This window comes from Pelecanus crispus, chromosome 2, assembly GCF_030463565.1.
Source record: "Pelecanus crispus isolate bPelCri1 chromosome 2, bPelCri1.pri, whole genome shotgun sequence".
Classification (NCBI taxonomy): Eukaryota; Metazoa; Chordata; class Aves; order Pelecaniformes; family Pelecanidae; genus Pelecanus; species Pelecanus crispus.
This window is the reverse complement of record NC_134644.1, coordinates 69,581,740-69,596,090: the sequence shown is the minus strand read 5'-3', so window position 1 is coordinate 69,596,090 and position 14,351 is coordinate 69,581,740.

Genomic DNA, 14,351 nt, shown 5'->3' with positions numbered 1-14,351 from the left:
CGTTACCTTCCTCCGCCGCCTTCATGGTGCTGCCGAGCGGGCGGGCGCCGCGCTGCGGGGCCGCCGCCGGCCTCTCTCTCCCGCTGGCTGGGTCCCGCGACGGCGGCGCGGCGGCGGCCGGCGGGGCAGCGCTTGGCATCCACCCGGCGGGGCGGCGGAGCCCCGGCGCCGCGCCCCGGGCCGCTGCCGGCCCCTCGCCGCCTGCCCCGCGCCCGCGCCCCCCGCCCGCCTTCACGCCCCGGGGGCCGGGGCCGCGCCGCCCCCGGCGTGGTAGCCGCGCCCGCGGAGGCACAGGAGCTCGCCGCCGCCGCCCCCCCGGGGCCGGGGCATGGAGAGGAGGGCGGGTGTGCGTGGGGACTTCGGAGGCACTGCCCGCGCCGCGGCGGCGGGACGGGGCGGCGGGCGCTGCCCGCCCGCCGGGTGCCGCAGGGGGGGTACGGGGGCGAGTGGGTGTGCGGAGCGGGGAAGTCTCGCTCTGACGCAGGGCTGCGCGCCCGGCGCCGCCTTTTTAAAGCTGGAAAACACCCCCCCACCTCCCTTCCCCTCCCGGCCCCTCTCCCCGCCCCGGCCCCGTGATGTCAGCCGGGCCCCGGCCCCGCCGCCGGCGGGCGGCCAGCGGGAGGCGGGCACCGGCGGGCACCGACGGGCCCCGGCCGCCGCGCTGCCCGCCCGCCCCTCCGCGGGGCACGGCGGCCGCCCGGCCCCCGGCCCGCCCCGCCCCGGCCCCGCCGCCGCCTGCGGGAGCCGAGTGCCCTCCTCGGGGGAGCGGGCGGCGCGCCGGGGTCGCGAAGGGAAGGCGGGGAGGGAGGGGAGGCGGGGGAGAGAGGGAGGCAGGCGGGGAGGGGCGGGGGGGAGGAAAAAAAAAAAAAAAGCCAGGCAGGCTCGCATGCTGAAATCATTATGTAAAAAATCGCAGGCTTCCCCCGCTGTGGAAATTTGGAAAAGAGCATCAACTGGCAGGCGAGAGAAAGGAAAATCCCATTCTGCTAAATTACTAACAGACCCGGTGGACTCGGTTTCAGTCGCTCCAGATTTATTATTATTTTATTTATTATTATTCTGTAAATATCTCAGCAACACAGTTGTATCTCATCACTTCGTAGCGGGGGGGAGGAGAGGTTTCCAACCCGCAGCGACTCCACCTCCCACCTCCGGGATGCCCCGTCCCGGCCCCCGACGCCGCCGTGACACCCCGGCACGAGCAGGAGCCGCCCGGGCGGGGGCTGCCGAGAGGGGCCGCGCCGCCCCCGCCCCCGCCGCTTCGAGCCCCGTTCCCCTCGCCTCGCGCTCCCCCTTCGTCCTCCCGCTGCCCCCACAGCTGGCAGGAGGGGACCATACTTTCCCCTCGGAGTTGGACGGCGGCGTGCGGAGAGTTGGGGTGGTTTTGAGCGTATCTGGTGTATGAAGAAAAAAAAAAAAGATCATAAATCTAGTGCGTGACACCCATATGTGGTTGAAAATAAACCCAATATAAACGAAATCCTGTCTGCTCCCGGGGAACAGGAGGCCGCCGCTGATTCTTTGGGGCGAGCTCCTCCACTAAATCATGGTGGAAGCCGGTCCCAGCGCAGAGCGCGAGGAGCGCGGCCCTCCCCCGCCCCCCGGACCCAGCCGTCCCCCCGGGTGGGGAAAAACCAAAACCGAAACAAGGAGGGCGACGTTTTTCTCTCAAGTGAAAACTGAACGGGAAAAAAAAGAGGGAAACCCCCTCGACCCCAGCCTCGAGGCCCCCTCCGGGCACCGGGGTGGGGAGCGGGGGGGGGGCGGGACCCCGCCGGTAGCGGCGGGGTACCGCCAGGGGGCGCTGCGGGGCGGGCGCGGGGCGGCGCAGCAGCGCCCCCCTCCGGACAGCGCGGCCCCGGCGCTGGGCGCTGCCGGCGGGGCGGGGCGGGGCGGGGCGGGGCCGGGCGGGGCCGCTCTCCCCGGGGCCGCGTGCGGCCGGCGCTGCCCGACGGGGCCGGTGCCGGGGCGGGGGGAGATCCCGGCTCCTTCCCGGGAGGCCGGAGCGGGGGTGAGGCGCGCTCCCCTCGGCGGGACTCTCCTTTCCTTCCCGCCCCCCCGCTCCCGCTGCGATGACGGAATCCCCCGTCTGTTTCCTCCTGTTTAATGCCGTTGCCCGGACCACCGTGGCTCCGCTCCAAGGCCCCGCCAGCCGACGCAGGCCGCTGCCGCCCCCCCCCCCCCCCCCCCCCGCAGCCGCTCTCCGCCCCCTGCCCCGGCCCCGCCGCTCCGCTCCCGGCTCCGGCCCCGGCCCCGCCGCCCCCGCCGCCCCGGGGCCGCCCGCCGCCGCCCCGCCTCCGCCCGCTGCTCCTCTTCCCTTTCCCCTGCGCCTCCCTCCCGCCTCCCCGGGTTTGTTTACAGCCGCTACTAGGAGAGACTGTTACACGGAGCTTATTTTGGGAGCTGGTGATGACTAACGAAGTTAAAAGGAGCTTAGTACAGAAAACAACCTTATTTTTAGACGGCTGTTGTTTCAGTGGATTATTGTAGCAAATGCACCCTGGCCGTTTTTAAAAGCCACTTCCCAGATGCCAAGTCCTTTCTCCTGCGCTGCCGCCGAGGCGCGCACGCCTGCCCGGCCCCTGCATTGTTTGCTTCGCTTTTCCTACATCTACTGGCTAAACCCTACCCATAATTGCTATGGCTACAATTGGTCTTAATTAATTTGGACTTTCCGACACACAAACCTACAACTCTTTCCACAGAAGAAAAAAGGACAAAAAAAAAAAAAAAAAAAAGAAAAAAAATGTCTTGGGAGTATTTGGAGCTATTTACAGTGACCTCCAGCACTGGGTCAGCAGGGACCTGAAACGGGATCCCCCTTGCCTTTCGAGGCAGGGCTCGCTCTTCTGTAGGACTTCTTCACCTCCCGGGTGCAGGATGAAAGAGGCAGGTCTCTACATTTAGCTTCACCTCAAGCAGCCCCCTGGGGCGCAGGGCGACGGCGCTGCCCACCACAGCAGCTCCGTGGGGAGAGGCTGGCAGTGCGTGCCGGGGAGATGCAGCTGCTCCCACTGCCTCGCTCCCCATCACCCTTTTTCTCCCCACAAGGGAATCGCCTCACGGCAGCTCAGGCACTAAGACCAGACACGAGGCTCCCCATGTCCGAGGCCGGTCCCTCGCCAACCAGCCCTAATCCCCTGTGGGTTAATCACAGCAGAGCTGGTGGGACCTCGGCAGGCTCTGTTCCGCTGGATATGCAGGGCTGAGCAGACATGTACCCTAGCAAGAAACCCTCCCTTGTCACTGGTGCTGTGCCAGGCTGTGTCTCACTCCCCTTCACCACCGTGCAGCCAGCCCTCTCAAGCTTGCCACACGAGCTCTTCCGCTGGCCCTGACGGCAATTGATTTGCGCTGGAGAAATCACAAGAAGAAAAGTCTGTATGTTGTAGAAGAAAGGAGGGCAGGAGTAGGAAAGGAGCTTTCCCTTCCCTCTTCCCACCCACCCGGGGTGGGGGTGGGGGCATGGGAGGGGGATGTCAGGAGCGCTTCCGCAGCACCACAGAACTTGCACCCCTCCAATGCTGGAGTGGCCTGTGGCCCCTGGAGCCCTTGTTGGCTTTGCCTGTGCAGCTTGGCCAGCCAACACATGCTCCCTCTGAACCGCACGCACCGCTCCTTTGCTGCGGGAAGGAGCCAAATGCCACAGGCTTGAATGGGCACTTTTTGACCGCTTTTTACCCCTTCTGTTCATCTTTGTAAGCAAAGCTATAAATTTGCCCTCTGTCCTCAGCTCTTGCACGTGAATGTAGTGCTACCCTTTAAAAAAACACCCCAAAACCTGTGGAGTATTTATACAGGATGTTTTAATCACCAAAGAGTCTGATTCATGCTCACTAGATTAGTTTCACATTATATTAAATTGTGTGAGTGTGTGTATTCCCTCCTATATTTTGCTTTTCTTTCCTTTTCTTTGGGCCTGGGAGGGATGGTCTGCATGGAGCTTTGTACACAGTAGCTACAGTATTTTTCAGGGAACCTCTATTTCAACCAAAATGCCTTAGTTGCTGCCTCACCAGAGGGTATAGGTTAGTAGCGTGGCACAACAGTCAGGCAGGGCTGCTGTTCCTGACTTGCACCCTGACCCGCTTGCAAGACATGGGACAAATTGTTTCTCCCCGCGGTGTCCTGTAAAATGAGAATCTCGCAGCTTCGCCTGCACAAAAGTGTTTTGAAAGCAGAGCAGGGGGGGACCCTCTCTCTTTCCAATGCTTACCAATATAAAATATTTTCTTACAATATATGCACAGAATCCCATAATCCCATTTACGGATCAGAAAAAGCCAGCCATGCTCTGCACAGAAATTTTGTTCTGTTTTGGGCTTCTTGCCCTTATATCCTTATGGCCTTTTATATCTAACATACATAATAATGGCCATCTCCTTAGGGTCTGTGCGCCCATCTTTTGAGTCTTGGCAGCTTCAAAAGCATCAGCATCTGTTCAGAATTTCATTCATTGTAACAAAAGATTTATAAGTCTCAAGCCTCCCTAACCAAGTCCCTAATTAAAGTCTTTCTAATCCCCTGCTTTGAAAATTGTAACAAGATTTGCTGAAAAGTGAGGGAGCACATGGCTGGTGTTTGTGGCCAGTACTGTACCATTTTGAAAACACATCCACGAACCTTTCAAACAAGGCACGGAGCACACCTGAGCGGTGGCCAGCTGCTGCCCAAAGCCCCCCCAAAGGCAGGAGCTGGGCTCAGCCTCCCATCCCCCAGACACAGCCTCTTTCACAGGCTGCCAGAAATCATTTCACCACTTTTAAGGTGCATTGCACTTAGCAGGACAAATGCCAGAGGAGGAATTTTGTGTGCTTGAATAATGTTGTAATTTACCTTATAACCGGTCTCATTACGACGTTGAGTGCTCTGTTGATTTACCTGGCTTTTGATTTAGTGGACTCTTTTTAAACGACTATTTAGGAACGCAGCCAGAGACTGCAGGCAAAGGACCTTAAACCTCTTTGGAGCTACAGTCACCCGTTCAGACACCGACTTTTTAAAATCAGGACAGACATCAGACAGCCACACCAGACCCATATACAGAAAGCTGCGACTGAATTAAACCGAGACATTAGTTCAGAGAAATAATTTCATAATGATACACGCTGCGTTGGTGCCACTTTGTTTCCTTCTGGGTTTGCCCCTTCTACAAACCCGAATCATGGGCAAGTAAGTGCCTTGTGCTCTGGGCGGACCCCTCGCTGCTGGCTGGGGTCAATGTGCAGCCAGCATCTCCTCTCCGTGGCTGGTCCGGACTGAGGTGGGTGCCAGCACTGGGCTGAATCCCAGCTCTGTTGCGTGACCCTGGGGTCCCACCACAGTGATTCAGGTACTCCCCTCCCACAACAAAACAGCCATCAAAAGTGAAAATACTGGTACCCTGCATTTCTTCCTGGGCACTACCAGTGAAATGTGCAATGCAGTGGGTGGTTGAAAAATAAGAGCACGAATAACGGCCTGTTTGTAAAACAGTACAAAAGAATTGGCAAATTTTTATACTTGTGCAGTATAGACAGACTTGCAAAGGAGCAGTGACCAAGTTTTCTACCAGACAACGTATTTTAGCTCCGGAAATATTTCATGTGTTTCAGACTTCCCCAGTTGCTGGTACAGAGGGTGGTAACAAGCTTTTTGCCTCACTCAAACGCACTTAATGAAGGAAAGGCTGGTTGGGTACACAGGGACTCAAGCTGGCAGCAGAGCAGACCCTTCTCTAGGGGAAGGGGAAGGGAAACGTCAGATTTACGATGTCTGTGGGAGACTGGGACCCGTGGTAGGTATTTGTTCCTACACACTGCGGGGATGGCGGCTTTCACCTCATCCATCCTCTGAGGCGCAGGATCGCACCTTCATTTTCAGGCAGTGCAAAGCAGTTTTTTCCAGATGTCTATGTTTCATCTGTAGGAGTGGGGTTGCTTGCAGGAGGCCCTGTGGAAGCGGTGACCCAGGAGGATGGACGCGAGGCCCGGGCTGGCTGCACATGCGGGCTGACCCAGGGGCCAGCGGCTGAGCCTGTGACGGTCAGGAGTTAGGAAAGGCTGCGTGTGGCTCTTCCACTGCAAAAGGGGCTCCTTTCCCTCTTGACAAGCCTGTAAGCTCTACATCCCCTAGAAAGTCTGCTTTTAGTGACAGGCCCCTGTACCTCCTTCTCCTCCTCTCCCCTCTGCCAGTAGTTGGTCCCCGAGAGGATCTCCCCCAGTAGCCAGAGGAGACCTAGACCAACCTGATTTACACCAAAGGCAGCATGTGTTGTTGAGCTGTGGTCACAACCGAGTGCCCTGGGGGCCTAAACATGGGCCCTTGGCTATCTCCACCAAGACACATGCTACGGTAGCATCTCCTCTTGGATCCAAGGCTCCATGTCCCAACACACAGAACAGGTCTGGCAGTGGTGAAGTACCCTTTGTAGCCTCCCTCTCTGTAATCAGGGACTGGCCTCTTTCGGACTCTGAGTTCAGTGCCAAGAGCACCCTGGTTGCCACATGAAATGAGCAACCTGATGAGAAGTCCTGGACTCCCTGGCTGCAGCCTGAGTCCTCTTTTCCAAAATCTCAGCTGCGCTACTATTTACTTGGGCTGCTGCTATCCCTACTGCTCCTCAGCACCAGCCTGAGTCTTTTCCTTCATTAGTTTCCTCCTGCTCTAGTTCATTAAACTTGCATTTAAATGTGCTATTGGTTCTCCCTAAACAAATAACCTTCCATTGTGTAATATTGAATTCCTTTGTGTTAGCCTGTTCCCCCAGTGTCTCCAAATCCTCCTGTAGTCTGGTGCATTCCTGAAATTTATCAGCAGCCTCCCCTCCTATCATGATGTCATCCGCATCTGGACACCCAGCATATCGCGCCAACCTCGGGCTCATTTGTACAAAACTCTTAAACAGAACAAGTCCCGGCACCGAGCCCCGGGAGATCTGGCCTGTTAGCTCTCTTTGTGTGCATGGTCCTATTTATTGCGTTTCTCTCTTCTCTAACCCAAGTTTATCCTTCTAATATCGATACTCCAATACTTGTATACTTTTTACTGACCTCATTTTCTGATGCAGAGTCAGTAACCTTGTTAAACTCCAGCAAACACAAAAATCATTGCTTTAAACTTTTCTGGGCTCACCTTCACAAACTTTATGAATAGGATTTGGACTACTCTAGCAGCAATTTTGACTATGGCCCCTTATGCCAGACGCTTGCAAACAGCAGTCCCTGCTCCCCCTTTCCCCAGTACTTTCAGCATGATAGGACAACCCAGGGGATGAGAGGTATTGAGGGAGAAAGGAAATATTTTCCAGGTGATGAAATGAGGTGCCGAGGTTTTATTCATTCACTTGTGGCTATGCACTATTGAGGAACATCCTTTACATTTCCTGTAAAGTCGGTTATGACGAACTACAGCCCAATGATGTAAAGCAATATACTCTCCTCTTCCCTTATTTTCAGCAAACATTGAGCTGCTCAGTCTTTCCAAAGACAGCGGCCTTGGACAGGGATGAAACTTGGAGCTTTTCAGCCTGAAAGATGAAATGATAGGAAACTGCGTGCTATTGGAAATGAAGGGTTATGATGGAGATGCTGAACACAGATGTCTCCAGCTGCCTGCAGTGCAATAGCGATAGCAAGTTTCAGATACAGTATTTGGCGGCACCTAGGTCACAGCTGAACTGCACCAGCTACGGGGTCGGGGGCACCTCAGTGGTGGGCTGGCTTTGATCCTAACTCCCAGTCCAACTCTGTGCAACCCTGCCTGCTCCGGCTGTCCAGGGATGCCACGGACCTCGGCTAAATCCCGTTTCTCACAGAAATTCCCCATGGATGAGGGGTTTCTAAGAAGCCCTTTGATCAGCTTGGCAGAGCCAGAAGCTTCTCTTTACCAGGGGTATCATGAAAGGCTGGCAAGAGATTGGGCTTTAAACATACACATTTCCTTCTTCACAGCTTGAATTATATCACCTCCCTCATTCTTTTCACACCATATTTCATGCACAATGGGTGTTTTCTTTATAGGTATGATTTGGCTGAGGGGACCGGCATCCTGAAATGGATTGCCAGACTCCTTAATTTGGTCAAGGATGTAAGTTTGGTTCTTCATGTAACAAAATGACGTATGAGCCCAATGCCTTTGTTCCATTAGCTAATGGCAGCATTCCTGTTTTGTGACATCCCTGCATGCTGAAATAGCTATCTTGAAGAACAAATGCTGAAAATTAAAATCTTCTCGAGTCAAGCTTCCTCATTAGCAGCCTGTCTGGCTAGACTCTACCTTATTATTTTTGCTGGTGTGTAGCTGTAAAGAGAAAACCAAGGAGAAAAATAGGCAATTAAAATGCATTAAATTGATTTCCAAATGAGTATGCAGAACCAGAAAGTCTCAGGAAGAACCCCATCTCTTCTCTTGCATCTGTTGCTGTATGTGAGAGTGCAAATTCACTAGCAACTAGAACAAGACACATATGCAAACATTAGTAGGGTCAAACTTCTGTCTAGGATCCCTCAGTCAATTGTCTGAAAACCAAATGTGTTAAGTCATTGCAGTTGTTTGGCACATATTGCAGAGCAGGACTTTTCAAAGGCCACGCAACAGTTTTTCAGGATGAACTGCTCAGGCCCAGCAGTTCAAACACAAGACTTTCAGCTCTGCAAAGCCAGAGAATCATTTTCCTCCTCATTAAGAAAAATGCCAGAAAGCACCTCATGATTCCTGTGCTCTAAACCGTGTTCCAGTGCAACAGTGAAACTACAAGCTCAACCACACAACCTCCTGACACCAGGCACTGGGTCTGCTCTGTGGCTTAAGGTCTTGTCAACAAACTGTTCTACCTCAAGTTAAGGCAGATATATCAAACGCAAACCTGGAACAGTTAAAGAAAACCATGAAGATGATACAAATTAATCTCTTCCTCTTCTGTGCTTCCAGGACTTTCCTCTCCCTACTCCCTTCCTCCCAAGAGTCCAATTAAATTTATTTTCAGGTTGCTTTTTAAGCACACTAAGTAAATTATGAAATTAAAGAAGCCTCTCAACTGTGGTGTGTGAGAAGGAGGCTCCCCACAGATGTGCGTGTGGTGCAAGGGAAAACAAACTGCATAGACATATACATACAGACAGTAATGCCTTTGTTAAAATAACAGGTAGAGCAATGGCAGAACAACCTCCCTGACCTGCCAATGCAGGCTGGATATATCCACCAAGCTTATTCTGGGAAAGGCAGATGTGAAAAGACAGACTGAAGACTGGGGTTGAAAACTGGTTCATGGGGCACTTGGGGACTTCTGCTGAAGACTCCATTGCTAGAGGTGATTCCTAGAGGTGAGTCTTTGAGATTAGAGCCACTTGCATTTACTGCTGACGGGCTGCTGCCTGCTTGCTGCCCAGCACCGATGCATTGAGCAGTCCATAAGAGCTGTGCCACAATGAAATACTTTTCTTGGTGTTTCTCAAGTTACATGAGTCAAAGCTGTCAAGTATGGGATTTGGCTCCAAGTTTTGCTGGCTGCACTCCAATAAGTGGATGCAGACCGATTTTACAGAAGTGTCCAGCAATTTCTAGTAGTACAAAGAAAGGCCATTTCCACCCACACATAGCTTCTGCTCTCACCCCTGGAAAGCTCCACCACTTGTTGCTGGGCTGCAGAGGTCCAGCACTGCATGGAGCTCTGGAGCACCTCATGCAGAGGCTCCCATCTCCGATCACCACTCTCTGGATGCGAACAGGTATAGAGTGACCCAAGGGATTAGACAGAAAGAGGCCCCAGAAATTGTGCACACATGGGCACACACACACAGAACTCTCTCCTCCATTTAGAGCTCATGGCTGGCTAGACTTGGTGACCTCAGGGTAAAAAATTGTCTTGGGGAAGGATCTGAAGGTGGTTGAGGGTGACTGCTGCCTGAGTACAAGGCCCAGTAAAAGACACTTCTTATATCCTGGGACTGGCTTGGATGAACAGCCAAGTTAGGGTTTAAGGCTGGTATCAGTGGTAGATCAAAGGAGGGTAAAGGCAGGGTAGTAAGAAATCAGCTTGGGATAAGTATAGAGGGGCCAAAGCATGAGCTCCCAGTTCAGTGATGAGGGTCATTCAGGAGCATTGGTGTGAAGACCTGGAGTGGGGCAGGAGTAGGCAGGGGAAGGGCTGCCAGGATGTTGGTTCACAGACCCAACCACAATGCTGGGTCTGGCACAGCAGTCCCATGGACTTTGACGATTCAGAAGTGGCAAGGAGGGCAACGTCTTGCTGAGATGAAACATCCTGCCCTGCTAGGAGTACAGGAATGTGTTGTTTCCAATGGTCGGCACTATTGGCCAGCACATCTGGCAAAAAGTGGTTAATGAGGGCCTTGACATGAAGTCTGTCCTGACCCAGTTGTCCCCATGGCTACTGAAATGCCATCCATAGGTTATCACAGTAAACATTACCTGGGGTAGTTTTCTTTTAAGGGCTTTTTCTCCTTCCTTCACCCCGTTAACAGAAACTACAAACTCGCTTCAGAGGGTGAACGCTCTGATTGCCCAAGACTTTCGTTTGAAGCCAGCCTAGATAGACTGCTGTCAGAAACCCCTCCACCTTTCAGCACCTGCACTGATAAATTAGCCTGTCAGGTGGAGACTGCATCCCCAGCGGCAGACGTTGGGATGATGATGTCTGGCAATGACTGCGCTGGAAATAAATCCTTTACATGACAGTAATTTCTGTCTCGTCTGGAAGATTTAAGACTAAGCCATTAAGGAAACTTTTCTTTCCCATACTACTGAAACACAATTTCAGAAAACAGGCACTGCGTACCTTGAAAGCGGGGATTTTTTGGTTGGTTGTTATGACCCCGGAGGCGGGATTTTACTTATTTGTTAGCTTCCACCGCCCCCTTCTGGCTTGTGTAAAAGTACCAGCTTTCACAAGACGCTTCCTGCAATTCGCTTAGAAATAAAACAGTAAGGCAACCCCCCCCCCCCATATTTACTGATGTTGACTCTGACCTACTTAAACGCATCAGTTATTCAAACAGAACCCAAGACCATTTTTGGAAAGTGTGGATGCTGAATTAGAAGGGAAAGGATGCAGGTGCTGCTTCTGGCTGGGTTAAAAGGGCAGGTGGTGTCTGAAACCGTGCTGGCACGGAGTTGTAGTGTCATTCTCTCTCTCTGCCTTTGACTCCGTAGCACTAGTTTACAGCTATTTCAATCATAATGCTGTGCTAAGAAACTTCTATTGATTCAGTTCCACGCTAATCACTTCTGACAGTGCGACCGTGCTTTCCATTGACAGGATTAACAGCAAGCGTTGGAGCAGTTCGTGTGCTGGAAGACAGACAAAGCAAAGAAATGAGTGGGGCAATGTAAGGGGGCAGAGCAGGGGGTGGGACCCATTCAAACTAGTACCAAGCCAGAGTACCAACTCAGAGCTTTGAGCAGCACAGAAGCTCCTGTAGATATATTTCCTATGTTCAGAAGTGCACATACTTGCAGAAGATTGCAGCAATCAGGAGGATAAGAAGAAAATTGAGTGACAGGTATGGAATTACACTGAAGTTAACCAACTAACTTTTAGAGTGACCACTCCTGAATATAGAAAAAAATCACGCTGTATTTTTATGAAAAAAATGAAAACACAAGTGAAGCAATCCCTAAGGTGAAGTGCCACTCAAACAAAAGTGTGATGATCGAGCCTCAGGTTAAAAGTCAAGTCCATCCTTCATGTTTTGCATAAATGACACCATCAAGCCCACATATACCCAAGATTTTACATTAGCAGGTTTACCACCTTGATGAAAGTTCTGCCTCCTTGTAAGAAAAAGGTACCATTCCTTTCCTCCCAAGTCACTTAAGGGAGGTCCTAGAACCTTCCTCCTTACACACCAGCTGTAGCCGCATCTCACTATTCTTGTCATATTTCCTCACTTCCATCCATTCTCAGTGATGACAAAACCTTCTCCCTTGTCAATCTCTTAACTGTAAAGAGGTAAAGGGGCTCTTTCCTTCTCTCTGAATAACCTGTATCATCTTCCCCAGCACCCTGCTCAGGGCCCATAATGTGATACCAATAATGATTATCTATTTGTTGCTCCTATACTCTTTTTTTATTCCCTTCTCACTGATCATTTTGGTTGCCCAGCTTGAGATCTATTAACAGACTGAAGACTTGTACAGTGAGTACTTAGCATTTTTTGGAAACCAGGCTCCTACTCACAAAGCAAACATCTTAAAAATAGTAGCTTTTAAAAATTACCAGTCACTTCTGGTGGAGACCCCCTCCAACTGGGAACAGAAACTGTTGTATGGGCAAAACCACAAAAATTATTAGTCTTCCCCCGTCACCCGCCTCCCATCACTTAAGTTCTTAGATCCCGCCTCGAGTTTTGATATTCGCATTGAAATTTGTCTAATATGAAGCTGATTAACTCTGCTGTATCCTAGAGTTGCAAGCAGCTCCCATTTTTTCTTTCTCTTAAGAAGAGATAATGTTCCCACATTTTTTATGCCTTGGAAAAGTATCAAACCAGAAAAGGAGGGATGCAAAGTAGAAGAGCTGGGAGATGTCTGGGACTCAAACAGGACTGGCAGGTAACAAGAATGACTATAGACAGGCCTTTGTTTTTCATGTTTTCCTTGAGTTGCTGGAGGGCTCTTTATCTGGTGTCTTCCCTCCACAATTTCTCCCTTAGCTGAACTGGCAGTGCATGTGCTGAATTCAGCTTGCCTGAAAGAAGCTCAGCCACGAGCAGCTGCTCAGTCACCCTCTTCACATGATGACCAGATGAGTCTGTCTCTCATGGAATTTGTGTCCCATCTTTAAAAATAAATACAACACAAATAAATGAAGCCTTGACTATAGTCACCAACCCTGACGCACACGCAGATGTGACTATGCTTGAGTCAACAGCTACAAGATCAGCAGGCTGCAATTTCAAAGAGGCCCTAGACACCCAGGTTACTCAGAGGAGAAAAACACAAGCAGGAATGGTAGGAAGGTGCTGAGGAATGGCTAGGGCAATGAAACCATCTACAAGATGGCTTGCAAGAAGAGCAGCTCACGAGGGAGACCTCCTGATGACCCCAGGGTGGCTCCAACTGGCTTGCTATGAGTGCAGGGTTTGGCTTCAACCTGCATCGAAGCAGACGTTGTGCTTAGGGGATGTACCTCCATGCCAAGGGTTGGGTAGCACAGGACCAGACAGACAAGCCCCGCAGACTTGGCTTAGGGCTCCTTCAAGATAACTGCAAGCAGCCTTCTGATTTTTCCCCCAATGGACTGGGAGTCACTAGCTCCCTCTGCTAACTGTGGCAGACAGCAAAGGAGCTGGGTACAGGGTAAAACAAAAAGAGCAGGAATTCAACACCTTCAAACAGTAAACCCTTTCCAGCCATACTGGTGAACCAGAGGTGGAAGCTGTGGAGAGCTGCACTGACCCCGCAGCATGGCACAGCCTAGATTTTCTACCGCACTGGGCAATGCAGTATGGAGTGTCAGGGGGCAAGGGTAGAGGGGATGTTTTTGTTGAGTGTCAGGCAAAATTAAGTTTCCCCACATGCTTTCACTTTCTTCCCCAGTCTTCTGCCTCTGAAGGCATTTCCTGGGGCTGACCAGAACACGCAAAGATCTGCAGCTTTGAACATCTCCACTCCTGTGCCCGAGGTAGCTGCCTCTAGAGCAGGCCTTGCTTTAAGAAGCCTTTCCCCAGTTCTCCAGCAGCGAACTCCATCACTCACTGTGCTAGTATGTCTGAATTGGCAGAGTGAGTTACCTGCGTGTCAAGAAGAGAGACTCTCATGCTGCTGAGTACGAGATCAGTGACCGGGGCTGGCTCTGCGTTACAGCTGAGCTATAACCTTGTTCTCCCACCTCACTTGCCATTTCCAAGTAATTGCTTTTGGACAGATGGTAAGCTAGTAGCGTGGTTATGTGACTAGCAGCTTGGCTTTCTTCCCACTCCCCCCAAAAGAAATCTGCTTCAGGTTATACAGAGATAGCTTATTTTTCTCTGCCCTACTTCCCTTCCGGCACTACAAACGAGTTTACACAGAAGCCGATTGCTTCAACAACTGCAGAACTTCTTGGCTGGGGACTACTTACACCTGTGTCTCTCTACATGCAAGTGGGCAGAGCTGGACCAAAGCATGGAGGCACCTCCATACGATTGCTGTTCTGGGGATAATGCGACAACACACGCGCAATGTGACAACAGGCAAACAACCAGGGATCCTGCTTGATGTTACTGGCAGAGCCCATCCTGGTCAGGAAAAACGTCTTCTAACACAAGCAGGGCCAGGCATAATAGCAGAGCTAGGTGGAAATCCATGGCATTTTGACTGTCTGAAATTGTTTCCTTCAGGCTTGTGTTCCTGAGATGAGTTGTTAAAAA